General features: G+C 39.9%; 1 protein-coding gene and 1 pseudogene across 5 annotated transcripts in view; one reads left to right on the plus strand and one right to left on the minus strand.

Annotated features, from left to right (window-relative positions):
* The window catches only part of ANKRD55 (ankyrin repeat domain 55), a 661,295-nt gene that overhangs the window by 129,224 nt on the left and 504,905 nt on the right, over positions 1-27,166 (minus strand). The gene's annotated exons all lie outside the window — the stretch shown is intronic.
* LOC102511373 lies at positions 7,166-8,603 on the plus strand (annotated as a pseudogene).

Raw genomic sequence — 27,166 nt, forward strand, 5'->3', positions numbered from 1 at the left:
TAGCAGCCATTGTGGGGCCATGAGGCAATAAACACAAAGATAAAGAGAGAATAACCAAAGATGGAGAAACTGGGGGTTAGAAGACAGAAAGAACCTAGATTCTTGATGATATGATAGAGCCCTGAGCTGCTAAACTTCTCAGGTGAGATGTGTAAATGTCTGTATTGCTTAAATCACCCTTAATTCAGTTTTTTTGTTACTCGCAACTAAAAGCACTCCTATCTGATAGTCTTCCTTTTGAACAGCAGCCCTCCCTGAAGTGTCATACTGTAACCTTCCTCATAGTCCAACTGCTATCTTTGTTTCCAGCTGGCTGCAGGGGATCCCTGCTAAGGGATTAGCTGAACTTAAGGTATGTTTTCATCAAAGAGTATTTGCATTTTAGCATAGGATTTCTGGGACCAGAAAAATTTCATAGGGACAGAGGCATAAAAACCATGATGGTGGAATGACAGGTTGTGGGAAGGATACTTTGCAGAAGACTGAAAGCCTTAAATTCTGTACCTTCAATCTCACTGTGTAAGTGACCACTTGGTCTACCTATGTATGTTCCTCAGAGCCTTGCTTTACCTCATGCACCCTATGCACTCAAAGTGTGGTCCATCAGAAGTACTAGCATCATTTGAGGACTTTTAAAAATGCAAAATCTCGTGCCCAAGCCCAAACCTGCTGAATCAGAACCTGAATTTTAACAATGATCTCCAAGTGACTCACATGCATATTAAAGTTTGAGAAGCACCTCCCAGAAGACACAGAATTGCTAGAGTTAGAAAAAGATCAGTTTTCTAGTACCAGGCAAGTAGTTGGTAAGGTGCAATGTTACAAGGGAAAACTCTCATACTGTCTTTTTATCCAGCTGTAGAGATCTGGGATAAACCAGATTTTTTAAAATAAATAAGTATAATTCTTTCACAGTCATCTGAATATGGAAACCAGAACCATCTAGCACAACTCACTTGTTTCAAGATTACATCTTATTTCTGAAAGAGACATAAGTTATTCAGAAATTGAGAGACATCATAGAGATGAAAATAGTGGTGATGTGGTCTAAGGAAGGGCTTAGACTGGAGCCAGACATGTCCTCACAGGCTCTCAATTAGACGGCTTCATATGAGGGTCCAGCACTCCCTCAAAGACTCAGAATCTCATTATCAGCAGTGCCTGGTGATCAGGCTGTTAGAGTTATCCACACCAATAAAAATAAACATTAGTTTGCATGCGACACAAGAATGTAAAAAAAATAATAATTAAATAAAATATATAGCCATCACTAGGGCCGGAAAGCTCTCTTTGGCCTGGTCCAGAGAATTTGCTCCCTGTGACAAACTTCATGGTAACCCAAGTCATAATCAGAAGTCATTTTACTGATTTATCAGGAGACATCCCTAAATCAGGGACCAGAATTCTTGAAAGTCCCTACCATCAGTTCTTTTTTTACGTGGGAGGCAAAGTCAAAATGAGAAGGATGCTTTGTGTGCCTGGAATCATCAGGGGATGAAAAGAAGAGAAAGACATGCTCCCTCCCTTTGCAAAGTACAACTAGTGTGCTAGGATTTGCTGGTGGGTTGTAACCAGTAGTGAAGTCATCATTAGCAAGGTATAACTTAAAATTAAAGTTTTGAAAAAATAAACTCAAATTGGCTTAAAGACTTAAACATAAGACAAGACACTATAAACCTCTTAGAAGAAAACAGGCAAAACATTATTTGACAATCTCAGCAATGTTCTCCTAAGGCAGTCTAGCCAGGCAATAGAAATAAAAGCAAAAATAACCAAATGGGACCTAATTAAACATATAAGCTTTTGCACAGCAAAGGAAACCATAACCAAAACAAAAAGAGAACCTACAGAATGAGAAAATATTTGCAAAAGATGAGACTGACAAGGGCTTAATTTCCAGAATATATAAACAGTTCACACAACTTAATAAGAAAAAACAAACAACCCAATCCAAAAATGAGCAGAAGACCTAAACAAGCAATTCTCCATTAAAGACATACAAATGGCCAATAGGCACATGAAAAAAATGCTCAATATTGCTAATTATCAGAGAAATGCAAATCAAAACTTCAATGAGGTATCACCTTGCCCCAGTCAGAATGGCTATCATTCAAAAGTCCACAAACAATAAATGCTGGAGAGGCTGTGGAAAAAAGGGAACCCTCCTACACTGCTGGTGGGAATGCAGTTTGGTGTAGCTGTTATGGAAAACAGTATGGAGATTCCTCAAACGATTAAAAATAGACTTACCATATGATCTAGCAACTCCACTCCTGGGCTTATATTCAGAGGGAACATTAATTCAAAAAGATACATGCACCTCAATGTTCATAGCAGCACTATTTACAATAGCCAAGTCATGGAAACAACCTGAATGTCCATTGACAGATGACTGGATAAAGAAGTTGTGGTATATTTATAATGGAATACTATTCAGCCATAAAAAATAATACAATAATGCCATTTGCAGCAACATGGGTGGACCTGGAGATCGTCATTCTGAGTGAAGTAAGCAAGAAAGAGAAAGAAAAATACCATATAATATCACTTATATGTGGAACCTAAAAAAAAAAAAAGACAAACGAACTTATTTATAAAACAGAAACAGACTTATAGACATAGAAAACAAACTTACAGTTACTGGGGGTGGGGGGACAGGGGAAGGGGTGGGAAGGGATAAATTGGGAGTTTGATATTTGTAGATACCAACTAATATATATAAAATAGATAAACAACGAGTTCATCCTATTTAATACAGGGAACTATATTCAGTTTCTTGTAATAACTTATGGCTAAAAAGAATATGAAAATGAATATACGTATATTCCTCTATGACTGAAACATTATGCTGTACACCAGAAATTGACACAACATTGTAAATTTACTATCCATATACACACACACACACACACACACACACACACACACACACACACAAACTGAAAAAAAAAAGAAAGGAAAAAACTGAAGTTTTGAAGCATGTGAATGATATGCTGTACTGGAGATCCCCAAGACTACCCTCAGGCTCAATGATTTGCTAGAGCTCAGAAGACTCAGAAACTGTTGTGCTCATAGTTATGGTTTATTAAAGTGAAAGGATACAGATTAAAATCAACATAGGGAAAGATGCATGGGGTGAAGTCCAGGATAAACCTGATGTACAAGCTGCCAGATGTCCCCTCCCAGTGAAGTCACACAGGGACACACTTCTTTTCCCAGCAAATTTGTGTGACAACATGTGTAAAGGGCTGTCAACCAGGGAAGCTTCCCTGAGTCTTGGTGTCCAGGGTTTTTTTTTTTTAACTTGAACAGGGTTTGAAGTAGGATCCCCAGTAACAAGGCTGTTGTGAGATTAAAAAAAAAATCACAAGAGCCGGAATGATAGCTGTGGATATGGAAAGGAAAAGAGACTTACTGGAACAATTCAGGTAAGAATCTATCGGACTGAACTCTAAGAATTTAGTAAAGAGTAATATGTCATTGAAAGGAATGGAAAAGAGGTTGAGAGTCACACATGTTCCAGGATTTAGAGTACAAGGTACAAGTGGTGCTACCATAGGATACCGCAGGGTAAATGGAAAACAGGCACTGAAGACTATTTGAAGAGGAGGGGTGGGTGGGGGTAGGTCAGAGATAATCCATTAGATTTGGAGAAGGTGAGTGTGAAATACCAATAGAATGTCCAAATTATGTCTATCTATCACAGCATTTAAAAAATGAGCCTGTATCTTGGGAGAGGGTTGTAGGCTTAGGAACCCTTGGCATCAAGATTCTGTGAAAATAAATAACATTTTGAATAGATATTTTCCCAAAGAAGATATACAGATGGCAAATAGGTGCATGAAAAGATGCTCAACATTGCTAATTATCAGAGAAATTCAAATCAAACCTACAATGAGGTACTACCTCATACCTGTCAGAATGGCTATCATCAAAAAGTCTACAAAAAATATTGGTGAGGATGAGGAGAAAAGGGTACCTTTGTACACTGTTGGTGGGAATGTAAATTGGTGCAGCCACTATGGAAAACAGAATGGAGGTTCCTAAAAAAACTAAAAACAGAACTACCATATGATCTAGCAACCCCGCTCCTGGATATATATCCATAAAAAATGAAAACACTAATTTGAAAAGATACATGCACCCCAATGTTCATAGCAGCACTATTTACAATAGTCAAGACATGAAAGCAACCCCAGTGCCCAACAACAGAAGATTGGCTTAAGACAATGTGGTATATATATACAATGGAATATTACTCAGCCATAAAAAAGAATGAAACACTGCCATTTGCAGCAACATGGATGGACCTAGAGAATATTATGCTTAGTGAAATAAGTCAGAAAAAGACAAACACTACATGATATCCATTCTATGTGAACTCTAAAAAAATAATACAAATGAATGTTTATACAAAATAGAAATAGACTCACAGATTGAGAAAAGAAACTTATGGTTACCAAGGGGAAGAGGTAAGGGTGGAGGGATAAATCAGGAGTATGGGGTTAATAGATATAAACTACTATAAATAAAATAGATAAGCAACAAGGATCTACTGTATAGCATAGGGAATTGTATCCATTATCTTGTAACAACCTTAATGGAATATAATCTGCAAAAATACTGAATAATTATGCTGTGCACCTGAAACTAACACAATATTGTAAATCAACTATACTTCAATTATAAAGGAATGTAGTTGGAGACGAGAGGTTGACTTAAGAAAGAAGTGTGAGGATGCCAACATTTAAGTGACAGGCAAGGAAGAGGCATCAGAGAAAGAGAAGAGAAGCAGAGGCGAATAGAGTTGGAAGCCAAGGCAGCAAAGGGAATTCAGAAGTCTGACATGCCCTTGAGAAGGCAAGTAGGATGTTGGGACAGAGACTGCTGAGTCTGGCTGGCAGCAAAGATAGCCAATCCTTCATGACCTTGAGGGGGACATTGGCCAGATTCCAGGGATTAGTGAATTAGTGAGTACCGGGAAAGCAGAGAACAGAGCCTCTCTCCCCCATGCCTTTGGGAGAAGCAGGAACTCTTGTGGAAGGAGATGGTTGGGTGGGAGGGGCATTGACACGACACAAGGGAAGGCAACCCAAAGCAAAATGCTGATCGAGTAGGCACCCCAAAGCTTCGAAGCAAGCTTAGAAAAGCAAGTCTCCCAAAGGCCTCAGATGGTGACAGCTTTTCTTTCTCATGAAGCTGGGGCAGCTACTTTGATAAGGCCCCTTTAAAAGTTAGGGATACTGTGAACGTCCCTCTGAGACCACAGGGAAAATGATCCCACAATCAATTATCATCTGGGTGCTACTCGCTCCTCACGGAATTTGGCGGGTCCTTGGGTGCTGCGTTCCAGCTTAGGATCTCCACCCTTCAGATTAAAGAGTCATTACAACTCTGTTTATTCTAGAAAAGATTAATGGTTCCCCCTCCTCATTTCTCAAGAACAGACTTTCGTCTGTACAGAGTCATTAAATATATCAACTCAACCACTCTGGCTGCAAGATTACAGATACAAAAATCAACCGATTTTGACAAAAAACAGCTGTAGTTTTTCTTATAACTTTGAGTCCACAATCACATGTGCTTAGAGACAGATATGGAATGTGACTGGTAAAGTTTTCATGATAGTCAGAGAGACACACGACCTCCACCCTAGTCAGCAATCTTCCCAAGACCCTCCAACAAGTCACCTTCACCAAGATGTCTCTCAATGAATTCATACCAAGTCAGTTTAACTCATTTCAGTCTACTCTCATGAGCTACTACTTTGAATAATGTGGAACAGGAAAGATGAACAGGAAGGAATATTTATGCTCAGGAAGTTTACAGTCTACCAGGGGTGCGTTAAACAAAACCCACTAAAAACTAAGACTGATTGTGGTAGAGGAGTTTGAGGAAAGAGCATAGGAAGACAAGCTCAGTCTCAGGCAAGACTTTCTGGAGGAGGTGGTGTGGGAGTTTACCGTGAAGGACCTTGATGTGGGGGCATTTGCGGGGGTGTGTGTGCGTGAGTGCCCGCACACAAATGCACAGGTACACACAGGTGTGCGGGGGCTAATTAGAAGGAAAGTGAAATGTTCCAGGAAAAGGTCCTTTATGAGGTAAACACATGGAGCAGAGAATTGCAGTGCATGGGTAACATGTGGGAAAATCAAAGTTGGAGCAGGTTTTAGGTCCAGACATTCATAAACTTGGATGTGTGTTAGATTCACCTGGGAACCTTGTGACAAATTCATCAGCCCAGGCCTCACCCCTGGATTTTACGAGCCAGGCTGCTGGGACTTGAAGATGTTAATGATTAGCCAGGGTCATACTGCTTATTAATTAGTAGCTAAACTAGCTGGAGAACCTGTTTTCAGGGAAGGACAAGTTATTTTGTTAGTTTTTTTGCTTTTGAAGGGAACTGAGGTATAAGATTTATAAAATGAGTTATAAGAGAACACTAGAGAAGCAACTTTGACTCAAATTATGGAAAGATTGGGTGAAAGGCTAAGGAAGTTGGAATATTTCTATCAGCCCACAGAGTCACTGAAGATTCCAGAGGGAGAAATGACATTGTCAAAGTAATCAGAGATGTAATCTAAGAACAGAAATGGTGGGTCACCTTGTTGACTGGAGATAGAATCATAACTGGCTTAGATATTCCATACCTTCCCAGGCAGCTAGGCCCTCCCATCCTCATCTGAAGCATGTTCCTCTTGATGCCCACAGAGGCCAAGGTTTTTCCCCCTTGCATAAAATAATAAAATATCTACGAAAAAATATCACTTCATCAAGTATCTTTCAAAACAGCTCATTAAACCCTCAGAATGCAGAGTCCATGAGAGGAATGTAAACACTCATCTAGTTCCTGGCCCAAGGACAACATATGCATATCCTCCCCACCCACCTCACATGGACCATCTCCATGGTGGGAGTAGCAGCTACAAGTCCACGCCTGAGGACAAAGGGGGAGCAAAGGTAGGGGACCAGAAGAGCAAATCAGGAGCCTGGTCTACAGATGTCAGGCCTCTCAACAACATCATGGGCAGATGAAGAGCCAGGGGATCTGAGCTGTGCTGCTCCTGGAGGTCTGGGGCTCTGGGGATCTGGGACCTATTTATGGCTACCTTGCTTACTGCAAACTGAAGGAGAGGGAGGGGAAAGGTACTTGAAATTTGTATTTCCTTTAGCTCAACAGTTACTTATACCAGGTAATATCAGCCTTGGAAAGACAACTACTCAGGCCTCCAAGAGGGGCTGGAGTTGCAGGTCATGGGGTTTGAAGGTGATGGCCCTGACTGAAGGCCTCGAGGCAGCATCTCCCGCTGTTCCTGCAGTCATTGCCCGGGGCTCCGTCCACTCAACGTCATGAGAGGAGACAGAACCCTGAAGCAAAGAAATTGGACCACAGAAAAAGTATTCAAGGGTCATGCAAGCCAACTGTAGCCAACTGCATAGTCCTTCAGGAGCTGCAGGCAGTGAGAATGCCTCAGCCTTCTGATGTGTCCAAACAAGACTGACAGGAGAAGCTTCATGTCTTTATTCTGGAGATGTTCATATCTAGATAAACTCCATACCTAAAGAATGTGCTGAAAATCCAAGCTCCAGAAATTCAAGGTCAGGTGTCCAGAGCTGCACTCGTGGGTGTGGTACACACATAGGCAATGGTGTTATTCCTACAATGAAGCAAGGCAGCCTGATGATACTGACACGGAGTCTGGAGATCATGGTAGTATCTCCTCCTCAGAATTCCAATATCTCTTCAAGTGGTTGCAAAAAAAGTCTTCCATATATTTTGATTCTGATTATTATGCAGCATATAACAGGCATTTCTCTCAGAATTGAGCTGTTTACATCTTCTGTATATGCAATCAAAAGCATCGTAAACCAGGTTTTTCTAAGAGAAAGGTGCTCCAAGATTCAGTGTGCTTGGTTACTGGTATTCTTAGCAGGATCTTCTGTTCTTTTACGTTACACCTTTCAGTCTAAGTCACTTTATCACAGCTTAATATTTGTAAATTCTACTTTGGACCATTCAAGCTTCCAGGAAGTACTTTGGATTATCTCAGTTATAGGCTTCATTCTGGAATTCCTCTTCATGGGCTTGAAATGCCTTATTTTATAGATGCCTTCTTTCACCATGCCTTTTAAACCCAAGGGTTACTGTTAAGTGCTTTCAGAAGAATTATGTCAGTATTACTGAACTTTTGTTCACATACTAGTTTGGCTTTGTTACTTTATAAGCTATGGGGAGTTTGGTAATATAACTAGATGGAGTCTTGGGGTAGTGCTGGTTTTACTCTACTTCATACTAAAACTTCTGGACATTTTTGACATCTTAAGAACTTTCAGACAGGTTTTGCAAATATGTTTTACATGACGAAGTTATGGAGTGGCTGCCGGCAAGAGACAGTGTTTCAGATGTGGATGGTATTTGTTTGATATGTCAAGCTGAATTTCAAAAGCCAGTTCTTCCTATCTGTCAGCATATATTTTGTGAAAAGTGTATTACTTTATGGTTTGACAGAGAGAAAACACACCCGCTGTGCAGAACTGTGATTTCAGACCATACAAACAAATGGAAAGACAGAGCTACTTCATCACACTTTCAAATATATTAAGTTCTAAACTTAATATTAAGGACACAAAACACAAATTTCATTTGGTTACGAGGAATATTTATAAAGACATTATAATGGACTTTCAGGGCTAGAAGTGTAAAAAAAAATGTTTCCAAATGGTTTTAGAGTATTAAAATAAGACATGTGTAGTCCAATTTATCAAAAGATTGAATGAAAGAACGCTATATTTAAAAATATACACAAGTAATGTTCAACCTAATGCATATGCAGTATTTATTCTATCTTAATTATTTGACAGATGATTGCAGTGTTAAATTGTAAATATGTTTTCTTGTTAAGCTGTGGTATATTTATACGATGGAATACTATTCAGCCACAAAAACTGACAACGTAATGCCATTTGCAGCAACATGGATGCTCCTGGAGAATGTCACTCTAAGTGAAGTAAGCCAGAAAGAGAAAGAAAAATACCATATGAGATCACTCATTTATGGAATCTAAGGAAAAAAAAACATAAATACAAAACAGAAACAGACTCATAGACATAGAATACAAACTTGTGGTTGCCAAGGGGGTGGGGGGGGGAAGGGACAGACTGGGATTTTAAAATGCATAATAGATAAACAAGATTATACTGTATAGCACAGGGAAATATATACAAGATCTTGTGGTAGCTCATAGCGAAAAAAAAATGTGACAATGAATATATATATGTTCATGTATGACTGAAAAATTGTGCTCTACACTAGAATTTGACACAACATTGTAAAAAAAAAGAATAAAGACAACTGAGCCTGGGGGGAAAAATAATTGTAAATATGTTTCCTTGTTAATGTTACTAAAATGACAATTGCATAATTAGAACTAGTGGTTTTAGAGGAATTGAGGTATTCTTTCCTGACATTGTTTTCAGAATAAAGAATATTCTTCATAATACTTTAAGATACACATCATCTGAAAATAGAATTTTCTTTATCATTGACTTTTATAATTCCCATTTGAAAAATTCTAAAAGGGTTCATAAAATTTGTATGTTTAAATGAAAGTTCTAAAATGTTATATTTTACCTGTAATAATCAGATTTTCTAAGGAAGATTAATTTACTAAGGATGAAATATTTTAATATTGTTTTATTCTCTGTTAGTATGATTAGCAATCATTGAGAACAGATAATTTAAATCCCTTTTGTTTGTGGACATCATACATACAGTCCTGCCATCAGCTTTATTGTTCATGATCTTGCTTTTTATATAGTACCATGGACTATCTTGAAGTAACTATTTAAAAAATTCACATGGATTAAAAAAAAAAGGACAAGACCACCACTTGGCCTCAATAGCTGATCAATTCATGTATCACCTGCTTCCTTGTATCTTCACCATGGGGAAAATTCTCCTAACCTCTACTGCATAATTTTTCCTCCTTCTTTTGTCTTCTGGAAGGTATAATATAGTTTCTGTGAAAAATTAAACAAAGACATGCTAAGTGGAAGTACTCCTTATAGAAGAAAGCTCAAGATTATAATTAAAATGTTGGTGGTGTTATTGGATGCCAGAGAACAAAGATTAGCCCAAAATAACCCAGAATGAGAAAGAACTTCTTAAAGAATTATCTGCACTATGTATCAATCCATCTGCATTTTGTGTGAAAGGTAGAAGGTCAGAGGTCACATACTTTTCTGTCACACTGTGTTTAGAGACAGTGTTTCTCCATGGACATGCTATTGGTAATGCAGAAATTCTGTGTTATGTAGAATCTCCCCACAGTGTAGGGCACCCAGTATCCCTAAATGCCAGCAGCACTCCTCAGTCTGGAAAAGCTAAGTGTCTGGAGCACCACTGCTCCAGTGTTTCAGAGTGCATTGCATAAATTATTTTCTTGGATCAGCATAATGTTTCAAAACATAGTAACATCTTTACTCTTCAGAAGATGAATTGAGGATTGAAAATGGACTGCTGGCTTTTCCACATGGCTAGTGAGGGCTGCTGCTGGCTTTAACCCCAAGAGGCTGACTCTAAATTCAGTTCCTTTTCTAAAACCTTGTGCTGCCTTTCAGTGGAGGCAGAGACTTAGACTTGATCTCAGTCCACTAGTAAACACATGCAACTGAATTGCTGTTGTTATTGTTTATATTTCTAGCTATCTTCTAAGAAGCATTGGTTTTGTTAAATAGAGGACACTTTTCTGTGAGTGAGATCCTTGATGGAAGGTTAGAGGTAGGAGCTAAAGGAATTGGGTTAGATTGCTTAACAGAGGGAGTTGATCATGGAGCTCATAGGGACAGTGAGGGAGGGAGAGAAATAGAAGAGTCATTGGGAGGCCTTTAGTTATGCAACATGACCCACCTATACACTCTTACCCATGAGTCCCAAACCTTCAGTACAAAATTTTACTCATGAAATGCTTAGAGAGTGATTTTTTTTGGTATAAAATGGCAAAGGGTTGAGAGTTACTCCTGGGTTGAGAGAGGCTGATGCAGAGACAGCACATGTGGACCCAGAAGCTGGAGGCAGGAAGGACCATAACATCTGACTGAGACTTTGTGAGCACCAATTCACATCTGAGTCACAGGCAATTAGAATGAGGACCCAAACATTGCTGGGTTCTAAAATACTTTCAGGTATTATAGGGAGGAGAACCAATCTGTATCAGAGATAGCTTGAAACTTTCCCAAAGGCAATCTAAAGATCTGTCCCTTCATTTAAGAAAATTCACAGAATATTTGAAGTGACTGACTACTTCTCAGACTAGTCAGGACCATAAGGGGAATAGAGTTAAAATTGGTGAATGTGGGCTATGAGGAAGACTCAGGAATAAATTCTTTGAAGTTTATTCAGCTACTGGCCCCAGAACTGTCACTTCCATAAGCAGGGAGAAGCCAACTATTCCAGGTCATTCTCTGTAATAAACACAGGATTGCTTATATAACTCCAGATTTCATGAAAATGACAAAATGACAGAGAATGATTGAATCCACATATGGAATAAGGAATAAATGTTAAGCATGATTATTATTCAATTATGATGATTATACACTAGGATTCTCATAAAAGCATTCAGTTTTTTCTCAATAAAAACTTGGTGAAATCTGGCTTGAAGTCCTTTGGACACACCAGTCGGTTCTTGCTCTGGTTTGCTGCTTTCTTGTATTCAAGACCTTATTACTGCTTGGAGAATGTTATCTTTGTATGTGCACTAATCTTTCTGTGAGAAGCAGGTGATGGTGCCTCTGGGTGCCTGCCCACTCTGCACCCAAGTCTCACTGAGACCTGTGCCTGAGTGCTGCCCCCTAGAGGTTCTCTGATGCACTGCCCTGCAGCCCTCGGGAGGATGCTCATCCACTTTAGGCCAATGGGCACCTCCAAGGCCCCCAGTGTTCCAAATAGTTCATAGAGGGGAATAAAAGAAAAACTGCTACTGATGATGAATTCCATGTTACCTTCTTCAGGGAAGTACCCCAATGCTTCCAAACAGATCTCTCAATTCTCCCTCACAGTCCCAATCATCTTGTTCAAACTCTTGCCCCAAGGCAGGCTTTGGCCTGACATATCCCAGACACAATTAATCAGTGATTGACTCTTGTTTAAATAATAATAGAAAAATCAGAAGGGCATTGTGTTCTTTGAAGATGAACTTGATAGGCATGAAATCTCAAAAGACATTTTGCTGGGATGAAGCCTGGGGTCCTCAGTGGGCCTCTCCCTGACTCCCTGGGCAGAGCTGGCCATCCCAGCCAGCCCAGAATGGGGGGAACAGTCTACCCAGCTTCCACTCATTCCTCAGCGGCCCTCATTCCTCATCCTGTTTAGAATCCATCGTTTTATAAGGAAATGCCACAGAAAAGAGCATAGCTATTGCTTAAGCAGGCAATTCTCATGGCCCCAGAATTTAAAAGGGTTCAGAAAATATCCTAGAAATCACAGTAACAGGGTGTTCAGGGACATGTGTAAGGCCCACCAAACAGCTTCATTAATTGAATAAGGGATATTTATAGAAGGCAATCAGAGACCCAAAATTCCAAGGAAAAAAATACAACCTTAAGCTAAACATCTTTATCTAAATAAACTCTCTATATTGCGGGTGAGTCCTTTCTGGACTTTGAAGCATGGATTTGAAATTTGCATGGCATGGCAATTCACCCAAGCCAACTGGCCTTTCAGTAAATATGAAGTTTTTCTGGTAAGTGTCACTAGCCTCCAGCCATTAGATATGGGGGAGACTGTACGTTCCTTTCCCTACAACCTTGCTACCAGGAGCCATATTATAATGAAATGTAGTTTTAGACAATATTATGACAACACCTGAACATTTATTCACATTAAGGCTCAAAAATAGTCTTAAGTGTGCTCTTCAGCTAGGAAGGTCCCACTCTGTACCCTTGGGCCCTCTGTTCAGCATTTCCCATAAAAGGCTTAACTGAATTGGGGGCAAGCACATTCTGATGGCAGGTGTGGCCAGCTTTGTGCTGGGTCAGGCACAGGGTGTCTTGTGAAGCTAAGGAATGCAGGGTGAATTGGGAAGTCCACATGGCAAATGTGAACCATTTGTACTCAGCAAGCTGGGCTTGCCAGGTGCTACTACCTCATCCAGGAAAGGGCAGTTGTTTCCATATGACACTACTAACCAGCCACCTTTTTGAATACTACTCATTTCACCAATTAAAAACTATTTTAAACATCCCTTATGCTAACTAATCAATAAGCCTCCTGGTGTGGATTTAGTTCATTTTATTTAGGATACTAAGTGACCATCTTAGATTCTGGCTAGGGTACTTCATCTCTTGGTTAACCACCTCTGGAAGGCAGATCCCCAAAACAGGATATTCTAAATGCTAGCCAACTGCTCTTAGAGAATAGAGTAATTTGTGCCTATAGCTACATCACAATGTTTATAAAGTCCACACAGACAATATAGCACATGGGAACAGTGAAAAGGCAACAGAGAGTAAGAGAGAGTTGGAAGCAAGAGAAATGGTCTTAGTTGGCTGACTTTCTGCTTCGTGTTCAAGAGCATGAATCCTGCCTCAGTAGGTGCTGAGTCCCATGTAAGGACAGGCTCTCTTTGCTGGAGACTGATTTATTTTACAAGAAATAAAGCTTGATTGGGCTGTTTCTAAAACTTTTTGTTTTGAGGACCAGAATTTCACTGGCCCAGAAGTATCAAGAATAAATCAGACAGCTGTATTCAGAGCTTCCAGAACCTTAGAAAGAGAATTTGAGGCAAGGGTCACAGAAATGCGCCTATTCTTCAATTCAGTTCTGCATCTCTACTTTCCTCTGTTGCTGCTGAAAAATGATGAAAAACTCTAGTAGAAAAACATCTAAAGGTGAAGAAGCATATTTCAAATGTGTTAGTGAAATTCCATTGACTAAAAGAAAAATGTTACTGGTGAATCCTGCTTGAAATGTAAAACTTTACCAGTTTTTTAGGCCTTCTCCCTAAAGTATAAAACCATAGTTTTTGCTGCCTCAAATTCTTTATAGAAAAATGTGAAATATAAATGAAAAAAAAACACAGAGGTGCATGTGTGCACATACACCCACAAAAAAACCCTGTAACTCTCACTGATACTTTATTTTCATATAATGTTTAAAAATAAAGTCAGGCAATTGAAATCTTAAAATAATTTCACATTAAACTTTGACAGTTTTAAAATGATGTCATTCATCAAACACCCAGCAACCTAAACTTTGAGATTAAATCTATTATTTAGAACATAATTCAATGACTCTTTCCCATTTTAAGTCCTTTTGGAAAAGATGGGGATGGAAATACTTACAATAATAACAGAAAAATAATGTAATAACAATAATTATAAATACATCAATGCCTCAGTCTTGTGAATAACTCAGCCAACCTACAAGCACTTCATTTTGCTAGACTTTTTTCCAGCAGCTTTGATCTCCTAAATTTTGCATGGCTTCTGAAAAATGGCAGAAATATATCAAGATGTAATACAGAAGGTAGCAGAGGCAAGAACAGTGATTGGGTTTTTGGTTTCACTGAGCTGAGACATTAGTAGGCTCTGCCATTAAGCTACCTGTTGTTAGGGTAATTTCTCCAAGCATCAGACTCTTTAAAAAAGAACAAAATCCCTATAGCCAGAGGGGCAAGATATGCACAGATAATGTTCAGGCTTGTGTGGAGATCTGTATGGGGCAGACTCTATTGCCTGAATGATATGGAGGAAGAGCCCCAGAAAAACACTCTATCTTCAGAATATCTCCCTCATTACCTTGTTGTGGTTGCCAGAGCTTCTACCATTAAAGATTTCATTTGTTGGTTTTAAGATAGTGATATTCTAAGTCCTTTAGGCTGCCAACACCCTTCCTTTTAATAAAACTTTATTTGGAGGCCTAATAAAACAGGTGGAAGCAGAGATGCTGTAGCTAAAGTAGGTGACCCAGTGGATCAGTCCTTCACTCCCTCTGAGACTCATCTGCAAACTTCTAGGGCTCAATGAAGCATGATCTGAAAAAACCACTGGGTTAAGACAGAGCTTCCCAATTGATGTGCACAACAGGGTAACAGAAGCTGGGAGATGTCAATTCCTTCAGCCCTTAAGGATGGGGAGGAACAGGGGGTGGGTAGATGGTTTGGTGGCCAAGCTCTCTGTGGCCCATTGTTTCTCACTTTATTTATCACAGTGTCTGGGAACATTATTATCATTTTCTACACATTCCAGACATGAAAAAATGTTGGAGAGCACTCGGCTAGGGCATTATGCTCTGATAGAGTTTATCACACCAAATTATTACTGGTTATTAACACCTTAGCATGAACTTTTCCCTGCTAATTCTCTACAGAAAGCAAATATACATTGTGCAAATCTGGGTAGGGGAGATGATGGAAACATGGGTCATAAGCCAGCCCTCTCAGGAAGGAAAGAATTGAGTGAGAGGCCACAGGAGATGGCTGGAAGTGGGATTCTGGATGGATTAGAACCAAAAGGTACAAGACTAAGACAAGAGGAAAAGGACACTGAGAAAACTTTCGAGGGCTCTGAAGTGAAGGCCCTGCTCAACAGCACAGTGAGGACCAGCCCTGCTCTCCTGGGCGTCAGGTCTGCCCGCCAAGTCGGGATCACCACGCAAACACAGATTTTACTCCTAAGAGAGATTTTCCTCAAGGCAAGTCCGCTCACTGGGGAGACCCAGAGAAGTGGATTAGAACTGGAAGAAGGCAGACATGAGTTTCGAAAGAGCTGATGAGTAATTCCAAGTGGGGACCTGTCACAGAGGAGGCAGGCCCCGACAGTCCCTGACTGAAGAAACAAAGCTGCTTCCCACCTCCTCCCTCCCAGCGTCCCGTCCTCTCCTGTTTCTCAGCTTCCTTTCCCATCGTTCTGACTCACACGTGTCAGCTACTGGAGCAGCTCCCCATCTCCCAGCCCTCAGAGACCTCATTGTGAGCAGTTTCTTCTCATCGCTGTCCACTTAGTGTTGGGCACCAATCCAGACACGACCCACTCTTCCAAAGGCGCCCCCTGACGTGCAGCTTCCTGGCAGGCACCTTCTACAGGCAAAAATGATTTGCCTCTGAGGACTGATGCGCCAGACGGACAATCCGAGGTTTATGGTTTTCCAGCAAGGGGTTCACAAAGCCTTGCCAATTCCCCTTTTGCCATTGGCCAATTCCCTTTCACTGGCTCTCCCTGCCTGTCATCTGCTTTGTCAGCCAAATCCCTTTTCATTTTTCTCAGCTTCATCTTGGACTCAGGCCTAGTAAGGCCTGTCAAGAAGATTCCTGACGTATGAAGTTTTAGGTCCCTTCCACCGCCATCCAGAGAGGCGTTGCCTGTTCCTCACCTCTGTGATGTTTCAGGAGGGCATTTCCATGTCTAAAGTGGAGCATATTGGACCAAAATACCAGGTGAACAGTAGCACATGTAATTATTTTCAAATGAAAATTTAAATCAAAAGATGTAATGAAGCAATGGAAACAGAATCTTCAGGAGAGATTCAGGGGAAGGGAGAAACAAGTGGAGGAAAAACTAAAATAGAGAACGTCCTTGTAAAAAACTGAAAATCTCTAGGGAGAGTCAAAAATTACACCAAAAATGGTCGTTTTGGAATCAGGATGCCTTAATTTTTGTCTAAATTCACTCATCATCCAAGTCTTTATTCTGAATATTCTGGGCCTGTCCCAGATTCATTTCTTTTCTTTTTACCAAAAATCGCTCATTATTTCTCAGCACGATCTCTCAGTGTTAGTGAAGTATACTTGCCATCGCTCACACACAATTTACTGGGTCCACCGGATGGACTTGCCAAATGTAGTTATCTTCCCATGGTATGACCTTGGTGGCTATTCGGAGTTTTGTTTGTTTGTTTAGTCTAATATTTATTGAGGCTTACTAGGTGCCACACACATTTCATGGTTTACCTCATTTAATTCTCATAACAACTCTGTGAGATAGGTATCATTATTGCCCCCACTTGAGGATAATAACAGATGTGGAAACAAGCTGAGAAAGCTCAAGACACTTGCTCAAGGACACAGAGTTATTACTGAGTCACAGAAACAGAATTCTAACTCAGCTGTGAACCACAGAGCCCAAGCTCTGAACCACAACGCTCTCATAGTCTCCTTTGTTCAAAGAGTTTAATGTATGAGTTTAACGTTTAAACTATTTGCAGTTTGGGGGTAGTTGGCCTCAGAAAATACAACTCGGAAGCCCACTCCTCCTCAGATCAGTGGGAAAACCAACCTCTCTCTTAGCCGATGCCCTTGAGGCAGGGACTAACAAACACTTCCCCAGCTCAAAGCTCCAGCCAACAGGGTCTGCGGAGGTTCCCTCCTTGTACAACCAGAGCTTCTCCATTGCTGGCGTGGCTGGGCTCTGCTTCATGTTGGCCTTGAATCAATGCAGATCCCTCCTCGGGCTGCAGCAGTTCTTCAGGAGGAAGAAAGGATGATCCCTCACTCCTCACCCTTTGGTGTGAAGGGTTCCACACCAACCCCGGCCTGACTAAGAGTGGTGCCCTCTTAGATGTGCTTACATAGCCACACCTCGAGGCTCCAGACTGCCCCCCAGAGGACAGGTTTCTCCGCTGTTCTTTTCAACCAGCTGGCTCAGAGCAGGGGCCAGCTCTCCCTCCTGTCTTATACTTCCCTCAAAGTATAGTTTTGTTTCAGGGGCTTCCTTGCCTTCCTTGTCCCTGGGTCGTGACTGTGGTCACCCACTGACCCTTAGTTCACTTCAACAGAAGTGAACTTTGAATCTCAGAGAAGAGGTATTAGGGTTTAGTCCCTTTCTTCACAGATCCCCCAGGTTCTCAGGCAAGTTTGTACACACACCCCCAGAAAAGTTCAAGCAGCACTTTTCAATAGTCTTAAAAAATACTCAAGCTTCACCTTTCTCTGCTACAATCAACTCAATTCTCAGGGGTAGCCTAACTACTTCACTGTAACTTTGCTTCTGCCATTTAGCTCTCAGATTAATTTTAGCCTCATGAGCAACTTGGAGGCTTGAACTCTTTGAGCCCCTCCACCGCTGTTAGCTCTCCTCAGAGCCCAGTGACTGGTCTTCACCAACTAGAGCCCTGGAACAGCCTCTCTGTTCCTTTTGTCCCTTTTTCCTTTTCTTAGCAATTTTGGGAGCAGGGATGAGCAGCCCATTAATATTGGCAAGGCTGTTTGGGATCTTCAAACGAGAGATGTCAAAGGCAGGATCCTGTGGGAGTTGTAATTATTTTATTCTCAACCACCCCTGAAGCCTTTCTGTACCAGACCTCTAATCTCTTAATATTATACTGTAGCTGAGTCATATTTCCAACTATCTAGCTTCATCTGCATCCCCAAGGGACCCGGGAGTGTAGACTGGAGACTTAGGGTGAGCCTGGGAAGATTCAGAGGTTTTAAAAGGAACTGATTAGCATAGCATTTGGGAGAGATTCTCTTCCTTTCTCTGCTCTCCTTTTATCTGATCCCAATTGGCCTCAGAAGGCCAGCCAGCTCCCAGCCTCCTGGCCCAGCTGCTGCTCCCTGCTGGGGCAAGTAGGGGCATCAAGCTGGGGAGGATGTACTGTTTCTACCCTTTGTATTCATCCTACTCTTACCACATCCACCATGGTAGGTTTGCATTGCTGAGGCTGGAAGGCGTGAGGATGTTCTTTCCCCTTTGGGTTCTATGTTTTGAACTCAATAAACTGTCATGAGAAGGAACAGACAAAAGTTACCATGTCCTAACTGACTTCTATTGCCAGGCACTTTACATTGTCTTATTTACTCCTCACAAGAAGACTACAGAGATTTTTTTCCATTTCCCCGCTTAGGAAATTAAGGATGAAAAAGGAGCCCCTAGTAAATAACTTACCTAGCAAATGATGGAGCAGGAATTTGAATTAGAGGTCTGTGCTGTTCCCACCACTTCACTCTCCCTACCAGGTTGTAGGTCACATGGCCTTCCCTTGGGCGAGTTAGCCAAAGCAAAATCAGCATGCTTTTCTAATTGATTATTATTTTTTCAATCAAAAATATGAAAAAAAAGATAAACCTAAGTATTATATAATATTATAATGTCATTTCAAAGGATGATAACTAGTTTGAAAACAAAACAGTACTTCTCAATGTAATTAACTCATTTTCTCTAAGTTTGATTTTCTCTCACACTTGAGTAAAACCTGAATTTCTAACTCATTTTCACAGTTTTGATTTGGGACCTCCTCCAGTTTGTCTATAGCACTAGAATGTTCTGCAGCTTCAGTATCACCATCATGCTGTCAGCATCTCTATAGGAGTTATTCGATGGTGGGTAAATGCAGAGACTACAGAGCCAGGCTGTAGGCTAAAAGCCTGAGTCTGCTACCTATTGAAGGGCGAATCAGCTCATCAGATTATTCTAAGGATTAAAAGAGTTACTAGAGTCAAAGTATATAGAATAGTAAGACATCAGTAGGTTATCATTATTATTAAAGTTTTCAACTGTCCTAGAAAAAGAAACTTATCCATGACTGCTTTCTAATATTTCTGCCCAGCTGCAAGTAGAAGACAACCCATGTGCCATCCACAGATCGGAGAGGACTGTTGAACATTCCCATCCTTGGCGGGGAGGACAGATTTAAGGTCGATACTAGCTGGGTATTGCTTAGCATTGCAATGAGATAAGACTCAAAGGAGAGGGAGACCCTTTTGATCCATCTCTGTATTTTATAATAAAAGTTACCATCTGGTTATAAGGAAAAAAGAAAGTACTGTCTTTCTAGAGAGAGGAGGCCTTACTAATTTCAGCAGCATGGGCCAATTATGGAAAGAAAGCTTCATTTTCTATTGGAAGAAAATAAAATGTTAACAGTAATTATCACTGAATAGTAAGACTCCTATATACCATTTTATTTACTTTTGGGGGGCATTTTTCCATCATTTCCAAAATTTTGAATGAATACATTTTGCTTTTACAATAAAAAAGTTATAAAAATAAAGTTACAGGAATTGTATAAATTGATACTCAAGTTTTTTTCCAGTTTGCCTATTCTCTATCAACATTTATTTTGATAACAGTTCTCATCTTTTTTCATCATTTTCTTTGGACACACTAATGAGATTGCCAGGCTTCATGCTTGTCTTAATAAACCTAATTTCTGGAGCAAAAATAATCATTGTTCACTGCTCTTCTGACATTGTGCCACTGGCTGAGACTAAAGCTGGGGAAATAGGACAAATTCTAGGAAAAACATAGAGTTTAATGTAAATAAAACCCCCAAAGAAACACAATAGTATTCAGCCCTAGCCCAGGCAAGTTAACATTATCTATTTGGGCTGAAGCAACACAAGGGACTTTATCCTAATTTATAACATTTTGCTCAAACACCTAGTCCTTTCTGAAGTCCACTGCATTCTATTAAAATGTCTTTACCTAATATTTTAAGTACTTGTCAGCCTGCAGAACTCTTCCAAATACTTATAAGACAAACCAAAATTTTAGACTGAACAATGAGCTCAAGAGATTTCAGAACCTTTGGGATCACATGAGAAGCTAAAGGAAGATTTTAAACAATGGTTTTTTCTCATTGCATGTAGTTTTGTTTTATTTTTGCTACACACAATTTAGAACATTGCTTTATAGAAAACTTTCCTGGGAATGATTAGAATTAGTGAATGATTCAGGAGTGCACCTCCAGAGGGAAAAGCCCAGTCTCTGTTTATTTAAATCATTATTTAATGATAAACAAGTGAGGTGAGAGAATTTAGCTAAGGAATAATTATAGTTAACATTTCTATAGTATAGATGCTGGTCTAATTCTATACATACTAAAATCATTTGAGCCTTGCAACAAACTTCTGAAAGAAGGCTTTGCTATCTTCATCTTACAGGGAAGAAATTAAGACCCAGAGAGGTTAAGGGAGTTTTTCAATGTCACACAGTCATCAAGTGGCAGAACTAGGATTTGAACCTCAGGCAGGCTGGCTCTTAAGTCTATGGTCTTAACTACTAGGCAATATTGCTCCAACTTGATTGCAAGAGCCAGAAGAAAGGGACTTGGGTGGGCTAGTGGACAGTGCCTGGGCTCTGCCACACCCACAGCAACACCAGAAAAGGCCTGAAATAATGTAGTTATGTCCATGTCCTAATCCTTGAATTATGGATGTTACCTTATTTGGGAAAAGGGTCTTTGCAGGTGTAATTACATTAAGGACCTTGAGATGAGGAGATTATCCTGGATTAACAGGTAGATTCTAAACCAATGACAAGTATCCTTCTAAGGGAAAGAAAGAGGTAGGTTTGCAACAGACAGAAAAGGAGACAGAAAAAAAGGAAGTGGCAACACGACCAAGGAGGCAGAGACTGAAGTGATGTGGCCTCAAGTAAAGAAATGGTGACAACACCAGAAGCAGGGAGAGTTAAAGAAAAGATTCCCCACTAAACCTTTCCAGAGCAAGAGTGGCCCTGCTGGATTTTAGACTTCTGGCCTCCAGAACTGTGAGAGAATAAGCTTGTTTTAAGCCACTTATTTTGTAGTAATTTATTACTGCAGCATCAGGAGACTAATACAAATACCGCACAGGATAGTACTTCTCAGTTTTCAAAATACTTGGTACAGATGACCTTATTTGATCCACATGCCCATGCACCCTGTAATAATTTAGTTTGTGGACCCAGCTCCACCATGAAATGGCTGTGGGAACTTGTGCAAGTCATCAGCTTCACTGCCCTTATTCCTTCATCTGTGAAAAGGAGCTAATAACAATGCCTTCCCAAAGTGTCGTGAAGATCAAAGGGAGAGATCATGAGTGAATGTACTTTGTATACTGAAAAGTTGTCTTTGACCCTAAGCTATTTTCCCTTCTTACCTTTGGGTAACATCTAAACCATTGGCTGGATGAGAACATGGGCGCCATGAACATACCAGGAGAGGGGCATGGGCATGCTGCTGCTACTTCCTTTACCAGGGCCATATGCAGCTGGAACCCTCTGGTGGTTGGGAGTGAAGGCTGAGAGTGGAGAGACTGGGAATCATTGGGAGACTGGGACAGGGACTGAAGTTTAAATAAGACTGAGCTCTACCATGAGTTCAGTCATCTCATGAACTATGACTGGTGTCTAAGACCAACTTCTCAAGAAACATCTGGTCTAAGAGCAGAAAGGCAGAAAGGTCTGTTCCCTATTAGCCCTTGTTCTCTGCATAGTCAGAAGCCAGGGACCACCCCAGAAGGTGTGAGTGGAAGTTCATTTTCCTGCTGACCTTTCAGTCCTGAGCCTTTGAGTGATGATGGTTCTGAAAGGTGGTAATTACTGCCAATTGAGGTGATGCTTATTGTGAAGCTGACACCTCTCCATTAGGAAATGGCCTGAAGCCAGTGGACCCACCACTCAACCAGGGAATAAAAAGCTAAAAAAATCAGTGCCCGGCCAAACTCTGCACAATTAGAGTCTTCCTCCAACCATGCTTTGGCGCACAGTGGGAACCCTTGCAAGGATGAAAACGGGAGCTCCAAGGTTGAATGCCACCCTAAGCCTTGGCATAGGGACATAAACAATGACAAAGAAAAAGAGACACAATGGGAGAGAGAACAGGAATAGGGGCAGGGTAACTCAGTGTGCTTTTGTGGGACAAAATAAACCCAGGCAGAAGAGAATAGCATGGATTAAGCCAAAGGCACTCATCTAAATTCGGTACAAAGCAACTTCCTGATTTTTAATGAGTTATGTCACTTGCATTCTGTCAAATTTCTTGTCTCTTATTCTTCCATTCTTTCTTTATTCTCCACAGGTACCCAGAATTCTGCTCAAACTTGGCATCATCAAGGAACAAAAGCTTCACTCGAGTTATTACAATAACTCTGTAACTGTCTTCCTCTTTTTCCTTTAGCCCCAAACAAACCTTTCTCCACACATAAACACAAGTGATCTTTTAAAAGACAAATCTGAATGTGCCACTCTCCTGCCTAAACCTGTCACTGGGCTTGCTGCTGCTATTGTACTTGAGATAAAAATCTAAAATCCTCAACATGACATATTCTGGCTCTGCTGACCTCCCCAAGCCAGCCTAGGGCCACTCTCCCCCTAGTGCACTCTAGTTTCCTTTGCACCTCTCTTTTCTGGCTCAGGGTCTTCAAACAAGTTATTCAAATACATACCTATATGAATATATATCCAGATGTATATGGAAACAACCAAGTTTGATATATATCTAACCAAGTAACATATGTTCCCTTTGACTAGAAAGCTCTTTCCCCTGCACTGTGCCTGGCCAATTCTCACTTCCTGTTCTTCTAACACATGGGAAAGTCTTCACAGATTCCCCCCACCCCCCTTTTAAATCATCTTCTCCTTAATATTCTCTCTCATAACACTATTCTTTTCCTTAATAGCACTTACTAGTGTCACGCGCGCGCACACACACACACACACACACACAAACAAACATAAAATTCTTTTGTCTTTTTTCTTCTCCCACTAAACTGTTAGCTCTAGGAGGTTGGGACATCTATGCTTTATTTCCTGAAGTACAGCCAGATACTTTATCCCAAGCCTAGATATTCTGAGATTTAACTGGTCAGGAATTGGTCAGGGGTGGGGTTTGAGCATTGACATTTTGTCACAGTTCCTCAGGTGATTCTAGTGTGCAGCCAGTATGGAGATTTCTTTATCTAATTTACCCTCATCATTGCAGGAAGAAAGGAAATGAGGCCCAGAGAGATCATGTGACTTGAACTCAAGGTCTTCTAGCCACTATTAGTGGTGGAAACAAGGACCCAGTTCTTTTTGGAGTCTGGTCTCTTTACACACTATGATGTCCCTTCACTTAACTTGGAGAAGCTTTGTAAATGAGTAGAGAAAGGTTTCTTTCACTTTTTGCATTCCTGTAGGAAAACTAACTTGTACTTATTTGCCTGGGACTTTCCTGGTTTTAGCACGTTAAGAAGGGGGAAAATACTATCTGCCTCAAACAGCTGTTATTAAGGTTAAGTGAACTAATATATGTAATATATGTAAAGCCTGGCATGCACGTAGTAGGAGATCAACTACTGTTAGTTTTTAAAATGATATAGGAGTTTTGGGGAACAGCAATCAAGGTAGGAACCCTTCCATCCATCCTTCCTTCCTTTTCTTTCCTCTTTGCTTTATTTTTTTTTTCTTTTCTTAATACAGGTGTAAATATATAAACACAGAAAGGCTATGTGTCTCAGAAGGTCTAGCAACTGCTAGAGCACTAAAATACTTTTTTAAAACTAGCACTCATTACTGTCTGTCAGCTTTAAATGCCACCCAGACGTCTCTAGGTAGTGTAATTTCACCCTGCCAAGTAAAAGTATTTCATGGGGCTCAATCATTAAACAGCTCCTTAAAACAGCTCTTTCAGGGCTTCTCTTTCCTTTGGGCATCCATGCTTGTAATTCTGTCAAAGTGCCTATTTCCTGGAATCTGGCTTCTGTGGACTTCCCAGATGTTGGTATGCCAGACTAATTATTTTTCTGAGGCAGCACTGGAGTCCCTGGGATACCAACTGAATTTGATCCACATGGTAGCTCTAGGAATGGCAAAATGCTAATTATATGGAACTTAGGCCATTGATATTTAATTATAAATACCTATATATTTACAGATAAATTTAGGGGCAACTCCAAACATGATAACTGGGGTGTTCATTTAGTTAGTCTTACCTCACTTGTACTGGCAATCTTTATGTCTTTAGCAAACTGATATTAGAAATGATAGGTCATTTGTGAAACTGTGAACTAAAAAGAAATGCAGCAAATCTGAGAATTTTTGAATTTTTTGAAGATTACCTCCTTCAACCCCCTTGAGAGTACAGCTCACTTAATATTTTGTTGATGTAACATTTTGCGATCACCAGGAAATCCCTGTAATATTATCACTGCCCATCAACTGGTGACAAGAAGGTTTGGGGAAGGAGAGGGGTTGTAGATTTTGATGTGGGAGGGCAGAGGGCAGGTGAGGGGGAATAAATCTTGTGTGACATGCCAGGGATAGGCTCAGCAAGGAAGGAACAGTCTAGGGTGATCAGCAATCAATAAAATCTAATATTCTACAAAGCTATAAAAAAAGAATGAACTATTTTTATGTACAAAAACAGGGATGATATGAAAATAATTATCTTGAGAGAAAGAAGCCAGACAAAAAGAATTTACGTACAATTCTAGAAAATGGAAACTGATCTATATTGACAGAAAGCAGATCAGTAGTTGCCTGGGACTCCACCACCACTATTCAACTGGCTCTTGAAGTGAGAAATGTGGCATCACCCTTGAACCCTGGTTCTCTCTTCTACTCCTTGTTCCATGACTTGGTGGCCAGGTTGTATAGACTCTACCTTTTGAATGCTGCTCATACTCACTCTTTTCTCTCTATTATCATAGTCACTCTCTTAGGTCAGAGCTTCAAACATCTTATCCATACATTTTTTTAATAGCCTTCAACCAATCTCCTTACCTCTATTTCCTGCCTGTTCTCATTTATTCTCTGTACTGTTGTCAGAGTAACTATTAAATGTTTTCTATTTTTTTAAAAAAACATAACCCCACAGCAAAAGAAAACATTTTTTTAACATTTTAAAAATAACTTAAAATAATTAAGAAATATAGATGGAATTACAAACACCTATGTGTCTATAACCCAGAATTAAAGAACTGGTAATATTTTGGAATTTCTATTTGGCATATTTTTCAAAAAGAAAACGTATAATGAAATCATCTTTGTTCTTCTTCCCATCTTCTGCCCCCTGGTGCTTCCTAGTTTCTAACACTGCCATGTATCTCATATATCTGTACGGATCTATTCAGCTCATGTTTTTATATGTTTATTAAACATGTGTATCCCTGTGTTAAAAATTAAGTAAGTGGTATTTGCAACTTTCTTTATTACAAGTATTTTACATTTATGTGTATATATACATTTATATGTAGATATAATGATGAAACTGACTATATTGCTATATAATTTTCTATCATATGAATAAATCACACATCTTATGGGTGGGGCATTTGTGTTATTTCTGATCTTTTGCTATTAACAGCAATTCTTAATAAACATCATTGTATATGTCCCTGTAGTGGGATGAGTGGTGGCCCTAAATTTATGTCCATGTCCTAATCTTTTGAATCTATAAATATTACCATATATGGAAAAGATGTGGTTAAACTAAAGATCTTGAGAGGAGGCACTTATCCTGGATTATTTGGGTGGGCTCTAAATACAATTACATGTATCCTATAAGAAAGAGACAGAGGGAGATTCAACACCATGTGTACAGAGGAGAAGGCAGAATGGAGAGAGAGCCAAGTGGCCATAAGCCAAGGAAAGCCAATGGTTACCAGAACCTGGAAGAGGTAAAGAACAGATCTCCCACTATGGCCGGGGGAGAGAGTATACTGCTGTCTCCACCCTGATCCCCAACCTCTGGCCTCCGGAACTATGGGAGAATAAATTTCTCGTATTTTAAGTCACCAAACGTGTGATAATTCATTATGGCAGCTAAAGAAACTAATACACTGTAAAATGTACTTATGTATATTGTTACGTTGTATAATCATTTTCCAGGATTTAAAATTAAGAATCACGGGGTATGTCCATATTCTACCTTATGCAGACATTTAGCGAGTTCTCATTTACACACCCCACAGCAGTATGTGATGTTTTTCATTTCCCATAACTTTGCTTTATTGGTATTGTTGGACTTTAAAATCTTTGCCAATCCAAAGCTGCGAAGTAGTATTTCATTGTTATTTTATTTACATTTTCCTGATTACTTTGAGGTTGAGAATATTTTTGTATTTTGGTCATTTGGATTTCCCTTCACTGAGGTTCCAGCTCATAATCTCCATGCATGTTTATTGGATTGTTTATATTTTTCTTATTTCAGTAGTTATTTCTTTACATTTTTGAATACTAATCCTCAGTCTGTTACCTATGGTGCAAATATTTTCTACATGTCTTTGGATCTTTTAATAGTTATATATTTTGAAGGAAGAGAAGCTTTAACTTTTAAAGATTTATCTAATTTTAAAGATTTCCTAAACTCATTCTTTATGAGCACTTTTTGTGTCTTGCCTAAGAAAATTACCTTCAAGTCACAAAGACTCTCCTATACATTTTTTTAACACTTTTCTTAAAGTTCTATTTTTCTCATTTGATCTTC

The sequence above is a fragment of the Camelus ferus genome, chromosome 3 (assembly GCF_009834535.1).
Source record: "Camelus ferus isolate YT-003-E chromosome 3, BCGSAC_Cfer_1.0, whole genome shotgun sequence".
NCBI lineage: Eukaryota > Metazoa > Chordata > Mammalia > Artiodactyla > Camelidae > Camelus > Camelus ferus.